We start from the raw sequence: 20,493 nt of genomic DNA on the forward strand, positions 1-20,493 counted from the left end.
TGTCATGTACTAGAAAATTGGAAGAAAATTCCAAGTGCAGTGAATTTGTAAAAAAGTGCAATCCCAAACTTGTTTTTTTATTTGGCTTTTTTACTAGGTTCAGAAAATGCTAAAACTGACCTACCAATATGATTCTCTAGGTCATTACGAGTTCATAGACACCAAACATGTCTAGGTTCTTTTTATATGAGCGGTGAAAAAAAATTCCAAACTTTGTTAAAAAAAATTGAGCCATTTTCCGATACCCATAACGTCTCCATTTTTTGTGATCTCAGGTTGATTGAGGGCTTATTTTTTGCTTGCCAAGCTGATGTTTTTAATGATACCATTTTGGTACAGATACGATATTTTGATTGCCCATTATTGCATTTTAATGCAATGTCATGGCGACCAAAAAAGCATAATTCTGGTGTTTTGACTTTTTTTTCTCGCTACGCCATTTAGAGATCATTTTAATCCTTTTTTTCTATTGATAGATCAGGCAATTCTGAACACGGCAATACCAAAATATGTGTATGTTTGATTTTTTTATTGGTTTATTTTGAATGGGGCAAAAGGGGGTGATTTGAGAGTTTATATTTTTAAAAACATTTTTTTTTTAACTTTCGGCATGCTTCAATAGTCTCCATGGGAGACTAGAATTTGCCACAACCCGATCGGCTCTGCTACATAAAGGCGATGATCACATTGCCTCTATGTAGTAGAATTACTCACTTGCTATGAGCGCCGACCACCGATTCTACCCGCGGCTATTCCGGGCACATGCCAGCTGTTCAAAACAGCTGACATGTCCCGGGAAAGATGTGGGCTCATTGCTGAGGCCCACATCAAATTGAGGGAGTCCGACGTCGGCGCACTATTATGCCTGACATCGGAAAATGGTTAACGTAGATAAATGTAGAGTAATGCACCTAGGATGGTGTAATTCTATTGCTGCACATACAATAAATGGGAGGATACTTGGGACTACAGAACAGGAGAAGGACTTGGGTATTCTGGTTACAAGTAAGCTGAGCAGTAGAACTCAATGTCAAGCAGCAGCCGCAAAAGCAAAAAAGATTTTAGGGTGTATAAAAAGGGAGATAAAATCCAGCAATCCCAACACATTGTTACCCCTTTATAAATCACTTGTGAGGCCATATCTAGAGTATGGGATCCAGTTTTGGGATCCACACTTAAAAAAGGACATTTAGAAATTAGAGTCAGTACAATCGGGCAACTAAATTATTACAAGGGATGGAAGGCCTATCATATGATGAGAGGTTGGAAAAGTTGGGCTTATTTAGCTTAGAAAAAAAACACCTCAGAAGAGATCTCATTTACTTATATAAATATATGTGTGTTCAATGCAAAGGACTAGCTCATGACTTATTCCTTCCAAGGACCATACGAAGAACCATCTCTATCTGATGTTAGTCCCTATATGGGAATGTGTTTCAGTAATTCCTCAGCTATGTCCTCCCTATAAAATATGCCGTGACTTGGGACATGCACATAATTTGATGGCACCTTGTGATCTGCGGGTTATTTTACCGTCCTTTAGTATCCACATGCCTTATTGTATGTTTTGAGAGTGGTGCTCGGGGTTCTGCTGTGGAAAAAGCCGTATTCACAACCAGAGCGATAAGCTTGGCTATCTGATCATCCGTTCATGAGTACCGCACTCAGTGTGAATGTGCATGCGCAGAATGTTGCTTGCGCTCCAATGCGGTCCACGGACCGGGTATGTATATTCTTGTGGTCCATCGGCAGCATGTGCCCTGACCGTGAACCGGAAGTGATTACTTGAGGCACGCGCTATAAAGATGGGCTGCTGAGCAGCCTCTATAATGGCAATTTCTTTCAGTGACATGGCTACGTTAAAATTCCTGATCACTCCCCTGCTGAGTTAAAGAGGAAACGTGTCGGGAGAAGGAAGGTACCAAGAGAATGAAGTCCACGATCAATTATTATATCGGTGAGATCGTTCTTTGCAAAACTGTCGCAATAGCTCTTTGGTATTTTGAAAGAGAGTTATGAAAATGGGAAAAAAAGGGGGTACAATGTGGGCATAAGAAGGATCAAAATATGGGCAGTTAATTATGCTATGGTTTGAATATCCTTAAGCCCTCCCCTCTATCATTGCCTTTGCCAAATGTTTATTCTTATGTGCTGCTGTAGACCAGATGGTCAAAGGGCTGATTTTCCTGAAAGGAATTTTGATGAATGTCGCAACCTGAACACTGGTCAAATAAGAGTATTTGTATTGCTGTGGGAGATGAACCATTTGTTTTAAAAAGTCACACAAATGCTTTTATAGGCACCAACTGCAATATTAACCTCAAATAAGCTTATTTTGAGCAATTGTGCAGGGTTGTTCCTGTCTATCAGCCATTGTAATGACTGATGACTGATCCCATAAGTGGTTTAAGCAGGGTTTACTCGCTGTTGTGGTGCCTGTTGAAACTGTGCACATTAACTATCTCTCCTCTTTGGGAGTCAGTTTCTAAAATCCGCGCGGAAAAATCCGCAGCATGTACACAGCGTTTTTGGTATTACCATTGAAAACAATGTTACTGTACAACGCTGCAGAAACTGCTGCAGACCCACAGGGCCAGAAACACTGCAGATCCGCAGCAGAATTCGCAGCGTGTGCACATAGCCTCATCAAATACGCTATTTCCTACCTATCAAAATTGGAATAATCACCTACTATTGAATGGCACTCATTACAGCTAGAAGAAAGGAGATTCTAACAGCTAAATTGTAAAGGGTTCTTCACAGTTAGAGCAGTCAGACTGTAGAATGGCCTACCACAAGAGGTAGTAATGACAGACCCTATAACAGCTTTTAAAAAGGGATGGATGATTTCTTCAATAAACATAACATTGTGGGTTATAGTAATTTAGTGACAAAATTAACAATTGGTGGAGAAAGGTTGAACTTGATGGATCTAGGTCTTTTTTCAACCTATGTACTGTATCTATATAAAAGTGTAAAGGTTAATAAGGACACATTTGTAGAGCAAGCTAGAGGAAGTCCTCTTACCATGATCTACTTATTCATCTCTATTACGCCCTAACAAAATATCTGCCACTGGTCATCTCATAGTCATTTTAAGTTGCTACTTCATCTTCGTTGTCAGCCACCACAAAAGCAGGCATAACATTGTCAGCCACCTAAAATCCACCACCTCCTTTAAGAGCTGCTAGTTGTTTTGGTGTTGTCTAATTCTGACCTGTGACTTCAATAATTTTATGTATATAATATGATAGAAGAAAGTCCCCTGTTTTACTTTTTTCCATTTCTTCAACACTGAATAGCCCAAATTATTTTCTCACCGGTCATGATGAGAGGATGTTTAAGGGTAAGAATGAGGGGATGTTTGATGAGTGGTGTGTCTTTGTGTGCCATGCCGGAAATCTTACTCCAGTCAAGGAATAAGATTTCTTTTTTAAGGAATGCCTCCATTGTGCTTCAGGTAGCTCTGCCCATTTTGGTGGCGCTGGGAGACATTTGTGTGAAAATGCAAAAATTTGCTAAATTTTTATGGAACTTCAAGTTGCTTCAAAATTTTGCAATTTGTAAAGCAATTTACAACAAAATTCTGTAAATTCCTTTGGTGCATTGGGGCCATAATGTTTTGTGAACTCTTGATGTCTCAGGTAGAGAATTATACAAATATTCACACTCGCAAATTTTACAAAAAATTGCTTCAGCCGTTGGCCTCCATTTTTTTTAAGCTACAGTGGGAAGCAAAAATATTAAAATAATAAAGAACATTGTTTTACTTACCTCAGTGCTCACTTCTTTGGCCATTCAGCTACTCCTCGCCCCATCTTCTGATTTCTCAATGCTTGCTTTGCAATATTCCAGCCTCTCACACAGTGCTGGACTTCAAGGTGTCATGGTGCCTGGGAGGGTTCTAGGCATTCACACAGAAGGTCATAGCGCATGATGTCATGTGATGATGCCATTGACCTTCCACCCATTTGTGCAGAATCTACTTGGGAACAATGACACCAAGAAGTCCAGCAAAGTGCAAGAGGGAGGAATATTACAATGCGAGTAGCAGATATCAGAAGATGCAGTGAGCACCGAATGGGTGACAGTAGTGGTGGGTAATAAGAGATAAGCGGCAGGTGATTATTATAATTTTTCTTATTTTCTACTTATTACATTAAATATGCTTTGGGGTTTGGAAAGACCCCAAAGATGAGGGACAATACATTAGTGGGAACTAACTTTTCCATGAATTGAATTTTGTTGAAAAAAGCTTGAACAGGCAATTTGAATTTTGCCTGATCTGCTCATCTCTAGTCCCAAATATTTGGGATATTTTAGATAAAAACATGCTTTCTATGGAAATGCTGTTCCCTTGCTGATGCTATGCAATTATGTACAGTAGTTTCTCCACATGTATGCAGTGAATATGAATGCAGATTTGGCTCTGTTAACATGAATGCAGAATGTGCGGCACTTCTCACCCTGTCTCTATCTGACTCTCTGACAGGAAATTGTCCTCCCCGATTGGGCACGCCATACCAGAGCTTGATGCGCTCAATCCAGGACCTTCTTTCTATCACACTTTCTTCTGCCTTCTTATCCAATTCTCTCCCAAAAATGGTGGTCTTGCATGCTCCTCGGTATCCAGTTTTGCAGCTCTACCTCAGACAGGGTGGGGCCTCTTCCGACTAGTCAACCTGTTTCTCCCAGGTCTCCACACCCTTTTCACAGTCAATCTATAGCTGATGGACCTTCTCCTTTTCACTTGTCCGAAGGGGGAGGACACTCGTGGACATGGGCTGGCATTTCCAGGTGTGGCACGCCCTCCAGCAGGTGTAGCTTCCCGAGGGCTGGACAGATTTTCCATGCCCTTCTGCTTCTTTAACACCAATGATGGACAGGGCCTTCTTGCTGTTCTGCGCCACTCACCGCCATTTTACAGTTCTTTTTCGGCACCATCTTACACGACATAATTGTCACCATTTTTCATGTAACTCGAGTCTTCTCCACTTCTTGCCAAGTGCAACATGGGGTGTTGGACGGAAGCCGTCGGCAATTTATTTATTGCTTATGCCATGGCATGTTGCATGAAAATGGCATTCCTGTCTGGGTGTGAGGAGTTGTGCTGAGAAAGTACTATGCTTGTACAGGCTGCATGTAACTGATATTGCTGGTTTAATAGAACCAGATGTCTTACAGTTCAAAAGTAAACTTTTTACTGAACGGGAACTTGGAAGGGAAGATGTACATGAGATAGCAGGTACACAGTCTTATGAACGTTTCCTTTACAACTCGAAGCATTCTCTACACAGTTTCCTTCCTTATTTCCTCTTTTAACTTGCCATTCCTCAAGCAAGAAGAACCTCTACTCAACCTGCACTTTTTCATATTTTTTCCCTCTAGGGTGCCTTTTTAGCCATACTTAGCTTCAAGCTCCCTGACACTCTGGAACTCCACCTGGGATGATCTATTTGTCTCTCGTACTCAGTCCTGTTTAGACCCCTTACCTTGCGAACTGTAAACTCTAGGCCTTTTTGTTAGGCATCATCTCTTCAGACCCGTCTTCCTCTTGCTATCTCTTTACTTCTGTCTCCTCTCACTCTAAGGACACCCCAGCATGCAGCAATGCTCACAACAGACCTCAAGTCCTTTCACTATGTCCTCCAAGCCATATCAGACTCTCTGATAGGAAATTTTCAGTTTCCCTGCAACTCAGCTCCTCCCACTCTGAGCTAGTCCCAAACTTTAGGGGGCTTTAGGATTCATAGAAGGTCACTTCAGAATAGTCCAATGTTTTCCTCTTAGCCATTATTGGGTGTTTTCATCTGTGTGTTTTGGGTCATTATCCTGTTGCAAGACCCATGACCTGCGACTGAGACCAAGCTTTCTGACACTTGGCAGCACATTTCTCTCTAGAATCCCTTGATAGTCTTGAGATTTCATTGTATCCTGTACAGATTCTGGACACCCTGTACAAGATGCAGCAAAGCAGCCCCAGAACATAACAGAGCCTCCTCCGTGTTTCACAGTAGGGAAAGTGTTCTTTTATTTATATTCTTCATTTTTCTGTCTGTGAACATAGAGCTGATATGCCTTGCCAAAAAGTTCCATTTTTGTCTCATCTGTAGGACTGTAACGATAATGTAAAATATCAGGTATGATTTTTCCGGAACATTCCAGAATCTTCCCTTCTCTACACTTTCTAGAACAATTCATAGCTGCACAGAGACCAGTGACCCCCCTTCCCCCTTGTCACACATTGCAGCAGTTTGTGTTTCCTCTGCCTGCATCTTCACACACACTCACTGTAACATGAGACTACAGCCACCAACTCCTTCCTGACCCCCTTCCTCCTCACTGCAAGGAATGTCTTTGTCTTTCCACCATGTGAGGGCTTCCCATAGACAATAATGAGAATCTGATCGCTTGGTCATGAAGCGATGTGAGGTTGTGATATTAAAATGACAGATACATATTTAGAACGTGCTCTGATGGAGCTTCGCTACAGCGCCTTTTGCTAAATTATAGCATTGACAGCACCAGAGAAATGGATTTCTCCTGAACCGAGGGGAACAGACAGCCAGTGTATGGAGTCATCCGAAAGCTGATTTCAAGATAAGCTGAGTGATGTGTCTGCCGTTATTCTGCTAGATTCTCAAGCCAAGTTATGATTATTATAATTTTTTTAGCCAGATTGTCCCTCTGAAAGCAAGGGGAAGGCGGCCATAACTCAGCCCCTTTAGTGATGTCACAAGCCCAGAGATATAAAGCAATGCAACTAAGTACAGCCCTCATTTTAGCCTGGGACGCTGTTGCTCCAGGACCCCAATGCATTGTGACGTCTGGCTCCTCCCCAACATGGTTTTGCCAAAGATGATCTGTCCAACATGTGAGTTTATTTGTTTCCTTAATCCTCTTTTATTTGAAATTGCATTATACATAATTTAATTGTCTCATTTTGTAAAAATCCTTTTTATACCTTCTGTAAACACTGCCTACCTTTTTTTGGAGTAAATATAAAATTTATTAGTTCTGTCTCCTTGCTCTGTGACAAATTCATACATGCCTGAAGTGATTACGCTACTAATTTGGGTTGGCTTCGGACCCCTTTATTAATTATTATTAATTGAGTAATATTAATATAGCTGGTGGCAGCGAAGTGTGCTCTGGGCAGGTGGGCCAGCTGTCAGTGATGGAAGGGATTTTATAAGCTGATTGTCTGGCTGTGGCCAGAGCCTTTATAATTCCCTCGCTGCAGCGGCCTAATAGCCAGTGCACAACAAGCAGCCCGTCTGGCGACTAATTATCCTACGTGCAGTTCCCTGACTGACCTGCTAGTTCCAAAGCGGAACTGGAAAGTGGGATATACATAAATCCCGGCAGTTTGTAACACAGTGTGGCAGCAGTGGGATAACTAAAATAAGCCCCTGCGGTAAATTGTTAGGGCAAGTCTAGCTTGCTGTTTTTCATCACATGGTGCCAGCGGTGGTATAAGATAAGCCCCCTGCACCTGTGATAGCCGTGTGCGGCCAAAGGTCACACCCCTGATCGTGACAAGGACATTCTCCCAGAAGCTTTGTGTCTTGTCGACATGTTGTTTGGCAAGTTCCAGTCTGGCTTTTTTATGATTTTTTTTCAACAATGGCGTCCTCCTTGGTCATCTCCCATGAAGTCCACTTTGGCTCATACAACGACAGATGGTGCAATCTGACACTGATGTCCTTGAGCTTGAAATTCATCTTTAATCTGTTTAGAAGTTTTTCTGGCCTATTTTGTTACTTTTTGTATTATCCATCTCTTTGATTTGTCATCAATTTTCCTCATGTGGCCACATCCAGGGAGGTTGGCTACAGTCCCATGGAGCTTAAATTTCTGAATAATATGTGCAACTGTAGTCACAGGAACATCAGGCTGCTTGGAGATGGTCTTATAACTTTTACCTTTAACATGTTTGCCTATAATTTTCTTTCTAATCGCCTGAGACAACTCTTTCCTTCGCTTCCTCTGGTCCATGTTGAGTGTGATAAACACCACGTCACCAAACAGCACAGTGAGTATCTGTAGCCCTCTATACAGGCCCACTCACTGATTCCAAGATTGTAGACACCTGTGATGTTAATTAGTGGATACACCTTGATTTAACATGTCCCTATTGTCACATTATTTTCAGGGGTACCACCATTTCTGTCCAGGCCAATTTAATCAGTTTTATATTTTTAAAAATTCTGTTGAATTAGTTGAAAAGCAATGTCTGACTTTCATTTGTTTATTTTCATAGATTTTTTTTATGTATTATTACTTTTGTCAGATTCAAGTTATTTCTGTGACCATTGTGGGTTTTTCTGTCATTAAACGAGGTGTACCAACAATTTTGACCACGTGTGTATGTCACTGGAAATCTGGTCTGTAAAAGGTGGTAGTCCTTACAAGAGGTGGTCTCTATATTTCCATGACAATAATGCAGTATGTTAGACATCCTGGCTTCTATCACATAACTTAGTCATGGTTTAAAGGATTTTACTGTATGTACTGTGAGTACAGATGGGTAGGAAATATCATCTGTCCAGGGAAGTATAATGACATTTCAAATCATTTTTGACTCTTCGCATCAGAAGTGTGACCATCATATACTGTAATCCCTCTATGTCAGGGGATTAATACTAAGATACTATATAGCAATTACTTCCCATCTGTTTTTATCTTTTGGCACTTGTAGTGAGATTTCAGGGAGAAACAAATATTTTGTCTAATCTGCTGCCAAATGTGCAGTTTTTCTTTTGCAGAAAAATAGAACAGACCCCACCTGCTCATCGTCTTCTGGATTTCTTAGCTCATTTACTTCAACACTTATGATGTATATGCAAAATAGTTGCATGGGCCATGAAATTCTCCAATTAGCAAAGATAATAAAGTGGATTTAGCAAAGAAATCAAAGTGTTTTGTGTTGCCAGTCAGATCAGTAGCTTCTTTTTTGGCTGTAGCGACAAATGTGTTTTCCAGAATACATAGATTTAGTGATTTTCATGAAGCATCAATATGGATTTTAGTCACTTTCTCATTCATCTGTCTGACTTGTCTTGTAGGAAGCGACAATGTCACTCCATATACAACATTTGCAGCATACGGTATATTATTTTTTGATGGATTGATGCATATGTGATCTGTGTAAGACCCATCTGCTTCTTCTCAGTTTATAAAAGACATTTTCTGAAATAAAACGCAGATTTCAAAATTGGAAAGTTTCCATAATGTTATTATTTCACATAATGAAGTTTTCATAATAGTCTAATAACAGTTACATGATCTTCTTATTGAGTCTTTTTTAACTGTATTGTTCTCTACAGTTATAGATGATTTGTTATCAAAGATTGGCTAATTTATTACTGAACGTTGGGACTCTATGACTTAGAAACAGCTACAATCATTGTACTTATTGCTCTGCAACTTTTGTCATGCCAGATATCATGATTAAGATAGCATGAACTACTAAGAAATGCAAAAATGGGAATTATTTTCATGACCGTGTACCTCAGTAATTCGGTTTACATTAATTGGTGCTCACTTCTTTAAGTTATAGACCTTTTTTGTTAGATTGATGGAAATGGGGTAGCCACAGGAAGAATTGCTATAGGAGTCACAGGGAGATCTAGAAATAAATAACTCAGTGTCGTAGAGAAAAATTATAAAATCCATAAAGACATCTCCAAAGAAGGGACATATAATCCTCACCATTAACATATGGGATTAATTTCAACTGGGGAAGTAAGAAACTAATTATAACTGGGGAAGTGAAAGGAGCTAACACTTCAACCTCCATTGAAGTAGGACCTCCTGCCGTGAACAAGTAACTACAACAGAGATCTACTCTGAGAGCTAGTCACCAAAGCTAGGATTTGTATACTTAGTGATGGAGAAGTATGGGGACTGTCTGTGTTCAAAGGAATCTGCTTCCTCTGATCAAAGGATTGCCTCAGACACTCTGGAGTCAGTGGTCAGTGATGAATATTGGTGTTTGCATTGATCAATATATTAGGAGCAAAGAGTACCAATAAAATGTAACTTTTAATAATCACAAATGAAAAAGTCACACTCCAAAAACACAAGTGGCCACATAAGTGTAAAAGCAATACATAATCATGCGCATGAAACTTATGCAATACATGGTATTGAAAATAAGGTGCCCATGGTGACAACAGTGCAGTTAATAAAGATCTCATCTGTATCCTTAGAAATTGTCCATGGAAGAAAGTCCTGGAGAAAGAGGAAAGGGTAGTTGTGCTACTCCTCTAATCCCTTGTCACGTTGTTAAGGCTGACAGAACGCACCAAATAATATAAAAATGGTATTAAGGTGTGTTCGCAGCCTGGGGTCCATCGTGCAGAGATGGTAACTGCTGCTCGGTAATGGCGGACACTAAATGGCGGTATTGCACTGGACACACGTGGGTTAAATGCCACCCAGTATGTAGTAGAGACGGGCTCTGTTGCTTCACAGAGCCACGGTACCGCATAACACAAATGCGGTACCCTGTCGACTGTCACAGGGCACAGCTGAGTCAGCGCTAGTGTACGGTCACAAGACTCTGCCCCAAGGACTTGGGGTAAGAGCCTCTCTAGACCCACTAAGCGCACGGTGTCGCACCTGCGAATGCCACTAATAGATGCTGGCTACTGTGAAGTGCAGAGTGCACAGTGGCGTACAGGTAAGCCACTACTAAGCACTGAAGCTAGGCCCTGACTCTGCCTCATACCTGCACTATCAGCCTAGGCACTAACTGGCAAGGCTGATCAACACATGCGTACCAAGGGTAGGGGTTTCATAATGAGTCAGTCACCAGAGACATTCATATGTGCATACAACACTCACTCCACAAGGTCGGTACTAGCGCATGGCCATGCGGCCATGCGATCCTTTTATAACTTCAGCCTTCAGGGACCTTGCTGATCGCCCAGTCCGAGCTGCTTGAGGACCTGAGCATGTGACCTCCAGCCACCAATGAGCAGTCATCTCACGGGCATGCTCAAATGGAGAAAAGCATGACTTAGTCCCAGGAGCATCTGCTCGCCACTGACTAATGCTGGATGCTATAGATGAACCTGGGGCAGCAGCAGCAACCAGAGGCATAGCATTAGCCTGAGCAAGACGCTGGGACCAACATCTCTGCTGAGCAGGAACCTCTGCGGCTACAGAAGAATGGGAGACCACAGAGGACATGGCTTGAGATTCCCCCTGTGCAGTGGCAGGAACTTGATGCCTAATACGCATCTCATGCAAGGACTCCTGCCCTGACAAGGGTAGTACCCAAGTGTGGCCCTATTATTGGTGACAGCCAAGGTCCTTCCTTACACATTTCAGCCTTGATACAGACTCCTCATCAGGGGAATATACAGTCACAAGGGTGTAATAGAATTTCAAAACAGGCCATGCAGTTGTACTAGGCCATAGCAAAGGCTTTTGGGTATCACCTAAAGAGTGCCTAATATCCTCTAAGCCATATGTCATGGTGCTATGTTAGTAAAGGCGTCAATATAAAGATTAGCCTATGACATCAGCACTTGAGGGCTTAGAGAGGGTGCGATTCACAAGAGCCAATGGAGACCGCCAGGAGGGTGATGACGCGGATCACATAGTCGGGAGGTGTGCCTGGAGGCGAGGTTACCACTGATGTCAGTGACAACATCTCTCAATAGTCACAGCCGGGTGGGTAGTTGTGCTCACGTGTCAGAAAGGGGTGTGAGCAATGTGTGACCTTTACTTTTGTCAGAAGCAACATCAGCTAATAGCCACTGGAAATTGGCCGACCAGGCTGGAAGCCTCCCTGAGGAATAGCAATTTATCAATTGCCAAGGAGGTATAACTAGGGCAATACCCGTAAATTTCAAAAATGAAGAGTCACACTTGTGTACTCCATTAATGTTTAGCAATGGATGTACCACAGTCATTGTTGATGTCCCAATATGTTCCACCTTCCTTCTCCTAAACTCCTGCAAAGTTTTTCCAACATATTCTTTGCCACACGCACAGGAGGCTATTCACATAATACCCATTAGGTTACTAGCATATCTGGCAACCTCGCTTGCTGACACCACTGACATTGGCTCATTCACGTGCTTTAAAAATCAAAGTACTAAAATGCCTCCTGACCAACTGGGACCTCCCGGGGCGAAGATATCCTGAAAGTTAGGGATCTTATAAAATTCTAAAAGACCGGGCACATTCCACGACCAGCCCCATATGTGCTCACCAAGGGGAATTATGTGGGCATAACCTTGATCTAACAAAAAGCAGAATTTGGGTTTCTGTCATTTGTCAGTCCAGGAAAGTACAACTGGCTTTAGTTCTGTTTTTGTAAGGAGTACCACTCTCCGCTGAGCTCTGAGCCATTTCCATGACACAAGTGTAGTAAGTTTTCTTTTTTTATCCCTTTTATTCTATGTGATTGTATATACTGGATTGTTTTGTTCACATTTTGTACAATCCTTGTATTTTTTTTAAACACTGCCTACTTTTAAATATATTAAATATATAAAATTTAATAGATCCGTTTCCCTTGCTTTGTAAACCGCACCCCTGAAGCCATATCCTAGATGTAAAGACTGTCCTATATAAACAATTGGTGGTGGCAGCTAGTAGTTCCTTTTGTTATTATGGAGTTGGCGGTGATCATACTGGGGTACATATGTATATTCCATGCGTTGGAATCGGAGTTGATTAGACCATATGCTCACTGTGAGTTCCCCAATAACTGGCCTAGTAGTGGAAACAGACACAGCCTCGTCCATCACTTGTCAGTCAATTGTGTAGTTGTTTGGATTACTTCAGGCAGCGGAGTTGCTTTCCTTGACAAATTGGTGGTAGGGTGGGATCTGCGTGATCTTTCTGGTGTTCTACCTGACTCTCAGGAAGACTTGGATCAACTCACATGCACACATCTTGGTTATATGTAGGAGGGTGGACTGATATGTGGACCTGTCTGAAGGAGAGAGATAAAATGTAAAATATGCTGTGTACAATGCTTTATTGTAATTAGTATGAAGATGTGGGAAAACCAGCAGGAATTAGTTAGAGACGGTGTAGTACTGGGTTTTGGCCACTAGATGGAGACATAGGACAGTGAGTAAAGGACTTAGCAGCTGAAGCTAGGAAATGCAGAGTCGTGGTGGGCAGAGTTACGGGACTGAGGAGGGGAATTCCCAGGAAAGGGGATAAAAGGAAAGAGAGTCCGAGGGTTAGGGAGAACCCAGGAGGAGACAGGGGAGAGAAGAACTCAGGAGAAGACAGAGGAAGGGAGAGCTCAGGAAAAGACAGAGGAGAGAGACGGATAGTCAGGGGCTTGGCCCTGACAGGACAGCTGCAGACCAAAGGACGCAGACTAAAGGACAAATGGGGTACCGGACGGCTGTACACCGAAGGGGTAGTGTCGCAGCGGGCGGACTCAACAGGGGGAAGCGCTGTGGCCGAGGACCTAATGGCAGCCATGGTGAAAGAACCCAGAGGGTCATCGCCAACAAGAGTAGGAGGAGGTGACAGGCACCCGGGCCAAGATGCAGAAGCTGTCGTGTTGCTGTGGATGTCAAAGAAGACACCCAATAAAGTGGACTTGATTGAACGTGTTTCTGCGTCTGTCTTCAGTCTGTCTCGCAGCCGATAGGGACCAACCCCCAGTCGGCACACGTACTACACATACAATTTCTTCAGATCCCAATAGACATTGATAATCTCTGTCATGGTTAAGATTTAATAAATAGAATAGATTTTATGTTTTTTTTTAATCAAAACAATGTTAACTAAGTACCCTATGTTATGTACCTGTACTATTAAAATGTATTTACTTACAACAGGGTATATGCTCATTTTGTTTTTATTTTAGGTTCAAATGGTTAAGATGTAATAAGTAGGATTCAACCCTTGAAAAGATCTCAAGTGTGATTTTCATTGTTAAAGATGAATGTTCGAAATGTAAAATCGTGGTCTTCACCAAATGAAAGAAAGAGAGAGACTTGAATATTTTATCTATGTTGAACTTACCCACTGGAGATGGAAACTGATTTTGCTGTGCAAACTGCCAATCTTGTGTGCGACTGTGTTAAATTGGGAACGCTGATCTCTGACAGACCACCTATGTGCAACGTATGATAATCCACTATTTGGCACAAAAAGCCAGCGCAACCATGCAAAATGACATTTTCCTGCTCTCTGATGTAGTGTGGGAAATGGTGCTCGGTAAGCTCTATTTTTGGCAAAATTTCTAATCAAATCTCAAAGTGTTCGAATTCACGTTGAACCGTGGATTTCAGGGAATTCCACTCAAATATAATCCTCCACATATCGATATGCTTATCTCTATTATTTATTAAATGAATTGTGTCCCAAAGAATACCTTCTATATGCTTTTTGAAAGAGACAGAGGCAAGAGAAGATATATCACTTGCTAATTTATCCTTTACTTCCATTTTTGTGTACGATAGTGTGTGATAATTAATGTTTTTTTCACTTTTTCATTAACGATCTATATTAAAAATATAGGAAATCTTGCCATTTTGACACTCATATCTAGGCCTAACATTAATCTCATATTTTCTATTCTTTACAGGAGACTTTTCAGCAGTCTCATTATCATCACAGATAGGATTACAAAACACAGGATCCAATATTAACAATAGCGGATGATCAGAGCTCATAGCTACCTTGCCCTTCACAATAACATTTACCCAGATTAGCCCATGAGCAGAAAAATCTCCAAGTCAATAAGGTCAGGACAGTCTATTGCTGCTGAAAAGAAAATAAACTGTGAGTCTAGTAGTAAGCTTAATGGAAAATTTGAAAACTGTAAGATTTTTTTTTTATAAATCTGGAAAGAAAAATGTAAAAAAATAAAATAAAAATGTTTAAAAATTAATTTCACATAAAAAAGTGATATAAACCATTGGCCATTTCCTGATGAACATTCTCTTTATGCCTTCTTCATGGAATGCCCCAAATTAAGTTGGGGACACTCGAAAAAAAAAGCAAAAAACACCAATCCTATGTCGATCAGGGTGGAACTTGGACAATGGGAGTCGGTATACATGGATTCTGATCTATTTTACGTACATTCATGTCATATTCCGTACATATGTTATAAATGTCTCAGTTGGGATTACGGGATTATCACTCTAACTAAAGTGCTGGCAAACTGTCCTTTGTAACTGATAGACCTGGTCTTCTGGCATCTGTCGGGTTCTGTTAATTCTGGATTAATGGGATTAAAGAATTGTTCTGTATCTGTTGAGCTAATCGTATTTCGCATGGTGTTCCTATTCATTTATGTTTATTTAGGTATCTGTTTTCTTTTGTTTTTGGTGTAAAATACTGTACAACTTCTTCCGTCTTTCTTAATTATAGAGTTTCTGTTTGTCTTAGCGTGCACCATTATTAAGGCAAATGACTTTAAGAAACAATCAGATTCCTGAGATTTCTACATTATCCTCATTAAGTAGTGTGATTAGTAACAGCAGAATAACATTATAAACACTCCAAGGACATGCAAATTGGGATTCTGGTTGTGGAGATGCGGAGTAATAAGAAAGCAGATACTCTTCTGTAAATAAAATCTAATCTGCATTTACCGGCAGCTGCTGTTTGCTACTATTGGAGTTATTGACAATCCATAGAAATGCTTTAATCATTTTTTGTTATATGTTAGAGAACTGGTCTTATTAGCCAGGGAAATGTCAATTCAAGGCTGTAGGGGCAAGCGCTAATAAGGTTAATGAATAGCTGGCCTCCAAAGCAACAGATGGCCCTACCGGTGCGAGAGTTTTAATGGCATTTATTATGCCTTGGGTCAGCTGCAGTTTATCTTAATTTTAACTCATTTAAAAATATTCTAAAGGCATATTAAAACATGTTTAATATCTCCCTACAGGGGAATGAAATTTCATGCTGAATTGTTTATAGAATATCAATTTGTATAGTGTGTCCATGGGTAATGTCGGACAGTTTCGCTAGATGTCTTTTTGGCTGTTTCACTCACAGAAGTTTTTGCCCCGAAGACATATAACTTAAGCATATTGTTTTATGAAAGCTTTTTCCCATTTAACTCCATAGGAGGCATTAAGGTAGGATCACCTGAAGGTGCAAAATATAAAGGCTTCACTTTACAGCTTGGAAATGATTTTGTAGAAGAAAAGACAGTTTCTTGTCACTTTCTTCAATCCATAAATTCCTATACAAGTTATGCTCCTCTTGGTTGAATAGGTGATAATCTGCCTCTATTAAAAATTGTGTTAACAAGACGTATTGATGCTCTTAGCCATTTTCTTGAGTGGGTCAGTAAGCAAAATGTCTCAGCCCTAAATTTCTTTTATTACTCATAAGCATAATGACATTGACCACATACTGCAGGTATTCCCGACATACATGCATATACAAATACGGCAGACATATGCATACCTACACCGATACAGTACACATACATAAACACACGAAAAAGTATTTGTACCCGTATACTTTTCCACTTTTTTTCTCACTACACCCACAAACAAATATATTTTTGGGGGATTTTATGTGATATGCCAACAAAAAGTAGCAAGTATTTGTGAAGTGTAAAGGAAATGATACATGGTTTTCTAATGATTTAAAAAAATAAATCTGAAAATTATGATGTGCATTTGTATTTAGCCCCACTGAGTCAATACTATGCAGCACCATCTTTTATTGCAATTGCTGTAAGTCTTTTTGGGTATGCCTCTACCAATTTTGTACATCTTGAAATTTTTGCCCATTCTTCTTTGCAAACTGGCTCCAGCTCAGTGAGATTGGAAGAAGATCATCTGTGAACAACAATTTTCAAGTCTTGTTACAGATTCTCAATCGGATTTAGGTCTGGACTTTGAATGGATCATTCAAAAAAATGAATTTCCTTTTATATAAACCCTTCTGTTGTAGTTCTGGCAGTATGTTTAGGGTCGTTGTCCTGCTGGAAGGTTAACCTATGCCCCAGTCTCAAGAATTTTGCAGCCTCTTACACATTTTTCTCCAGGATTGCGCTGCATTTAGCACCGTCCATCTTCTCATCAACTCTGAACAACTTCCTGATCCCTGATAAAGAAAAGCATCCCCACAACATGATGCTGCACCACCATGTTTGATGATGGGGATAATGTTTTCATGGTGATGTACAGTGCTACTTTTCCATCACATATAGCAATTTGCATTTAGCCCAAAAAGTTCTAATTTGGTTTCATTTGACTAGAGGCTAGCTGTGTCCCCTACATGGCTTTTTGAAATCTGTAAATGGGATTTCTTCCTATTCTTTCATAAAGGCCAGGTTTGTAAACTATATGACAAATAGTTCTCCTGTGGACAAATTCTTCCACCTGAGCTGTGGATCTCTGCAGCTCCTCCAGTGTGACCATGGGCCTCTTGGCTACTTCTCTAATAAGTGCTCTCCTTGCTTGGTAGGTTAGTAACTGTGCCATACTCCTTCCACTTCTGGATGATGGATTGAACAGTGCTTTGTGAGATGTTGCGAGCTTGGGATATTTTTTATAAACTTAACTCTGCTTCACTCTTCTCCACAACTTTATCTCTGACCTGTCTTGTGTGTTCCTTGGTTTTTGCCCAATTCTTAATTACCCCAATATCGTTTGTCAGGGTACATTTTGAAGGCCCCTAGTCATATTAGATTGTTGCCATAGTCCAATAACATTTGTGACATCTGCCAACATTAAACTACTATGTACGATCAGCTTTTCTTGTAACACTTTTATAAATGGTAATGTCATGATCTCAGTGCGGGTTTGACTCGCACACGTCTGGAACCAGTGCTGATGACTGGCATTTCTGGGGTTAAAGGTTGTGATCCCGGTGCAGGCTTACCTGCACACCTGGGGCTATGATTGTGGCCTCTCCCTGGTTCTGGGAGAAGCTTCTTATAGCCTCAGGATGCTCCCATCCCTGTCAGTTATACTCTTGCCCTTGGCATAGTGTGGTGACCCCTGAGTGTGTTTTTGCTGTGTTCTGGTTGCTTGATAATCTGTGTATGACTCGGTCTGTTCTCTGGATATTGCTTTGGATTTTGCTTGGTACCTTCTATGTCTGTTTGGTTTTGACTGCTGTTTGGCCCTGACTATCCGCTCTGTCTCATCCTTGGTACATTACGGCTATCTCTGTGTACATCCCCCACCTAACTCTCTCGAGGACGCCATCACCCAGGCCGTCCGGATGGACCGCAGGCTGCGGGCCAGGGGGGTGATGCAGGCGGAGACTCCATTGTTCCCTAGTGGAAAAGAGACTGTTTCTGTACCCATGGACGTAGGGGCTCTCTCCCTGAAGGAAAAGGAGAGACAACGCCGGAGAGAAAAGCAGTTATGCTTCTACTTTGGTAAAACGGGATATTGGAAAAGGGAGTGTCCTGATTGTCCATCCTCAACCCGGTTGACGGGAAACGACTAGGTCTGGGTAGTCAGCGGGGAGACTACTCAGACTACTCAGACCCTCAGGTACCCTTTTCCTCGTTTTCTAAGGTGTTGCTTCATGTGGAACTGTTAGTGGACGATTGTTGTTTTCCCTCTACAGCTTTCGTGGACTGTGGATCATCCATCAATCTCATTGACTCCCAATTGGTCACACGCTGTAAGATAGGGACAGTTAGACTTAAGGTTCCAATCAAAGTGGTGGCCATTGACTCCTCCCCCCTCACTAAAGAGGGAATTCTCTTTATGTCTGACTTGTTTTCACTCAAAGTGGGCGCTACCCATGTGGAAAAATTAAGTTGTTTGGTTCTGGACAATCTACCAGCTGGATTGGTGTTGGGCATGCCCTGGTGACAACGCCATAACCCAGTCATTAACTGGAAAACGGGGGAGATTGTGCAGTGGGGGTTTAATGATTCAATGTTATGTGATAAGTCTGCACTATTGGTTGAACCTGTTAAATCTGTATCTGTGTCATCTGTCGAGCTGGAAGGTATTCCGGAGTACCTGAAAGAATTCGAAGATGTGTTCTCTGAAAGCGAGGCCGAGACGTTGCCGCCACATAGACCCTTTGACTGCACTATCGAGTTAGTCCCGGGGGCTAAATTGCCTAAAGCCCGTCTGTTTAATTTATCTGGCCCTGAGCGCTTGGCCATGAAAGATTACATTGCTGAGAGTCTTCACAAAGGACACATACGTCCCTCAGTCTCACCTGTGGTGGCAGGGTTTTTTTTGTTAAGATGGTGGTTTACGTCCCTGCCTCAATTTTCGTGAGCTTAACAAGATTACTGTACAAAATACGTACCCCCTTCCGTTGATTCCTGATTTGTGTAACCAACTTTCAGGGGCAAAATGATTCTCCAAACTGGATCTTCGGGGGGCATATAATTTGATAAGGGTCCAGGAGGGGGATGAATGGAAAACCGCGTTCCTCACGACCGAGGGACTGTTTGAAAATGTAGTCATGCCGTTTGGTCTTACCAATGCCCCAGCCATATTTCAGAATTTCATCAACGTGGTATTCTCGGATCTCATTGGTCGTTTTGTTGTCATTTACTTAGACGATATTCTGATATACTCACATGACAGTCAATCTCATCTGAATCATGTACGATCCGTTCTCCAAAGACTGAGGGAAAATCATCTGTATGCCAAATTGGAGAAATGTGTGTTTTTTGTTCAAGAATTGTCTTTTTTGGGATTGTGTCCTGTGAGGGTTTTTGCATGGACCCCAAGAAGGTGCAGGCCATTGCTGATTGGGTGCAACCCCGAGACCTTAAGGGTCTTCAGTGCTTCTTGGGGTTCGCCAATTATTACCGCAAATTATTTGGGGGTTTTCACAGGTGGTCAAACCACTCACAGATCTTACTTGTAAAGGTGCGGATGTGAGAAACTGGTCCTCGCTCGCAAAAGAGGCCTTTGCGACCCTGAAAAGAAGCTTTATGTCTGCTCCTGTGTTAGTACAGCCAGATACGTCCAAACCATTCGTCGTGGAAATGGATGCCTCTGAGGTGGGGGTGGGGGTGGTGTTGTCCCAAGGGCCTGCCACTCTAACCAACCTCAGGCCATGTGCTTTCTTTTCCAAGAAGTTCTCTGCTGCAGAAAGAAATAACGACGTAGGCAATAGAGAGCTTCTTGCGGTCAAAATGGCGTTTGAAGAATGGAGGCACTTTTTGGAGGGGGCCAGTCACCCAAAAATTTGTCATACATTGAGTCTGCTAAAAGACTAACGCCCAGACAGGCCCGTTGGTCACTTTTTTTTTCCCGTTTTCTGTTTTCGATTACATGTCGTCCAGGGTCTAAGAATGTCAAGGCTGACGCCTTATCGCACAGTTTTCAGCCGGTGTCGCCCCCTGAGCCACCATCCTCCATTCTTCACCCTGGGGTTGTGATAGCAGAGGTCTCATCTGAATTGGAACTAGTATTGTGAGGAAAGAGGGAGACACAAGCGCAATATAGGGTCTTATCCCACAAATAAAGTAAGCGGTTTGACAAAAAACTGCTCACCTGGTAGTAGGTATTCAAAGCATGTATAGATAAGGGCTGCTGC

Source organism: Dendrobates tinctorius, unplaced genomic scaffold (assembly GCF_039654945.1).
Source record: "Dendrobates tinctorius isolate UK_male_01 unplaced genomic scaffold, ASM3965494v1 ptg000035l, whole genome shotgun sequence".
Lineage (NCBI taxonomy): Eukaryota > Metazoa > Chordata > Amphibia > Anura > Dendrobatidae > Dendrobates > Dendrobates tinctorius.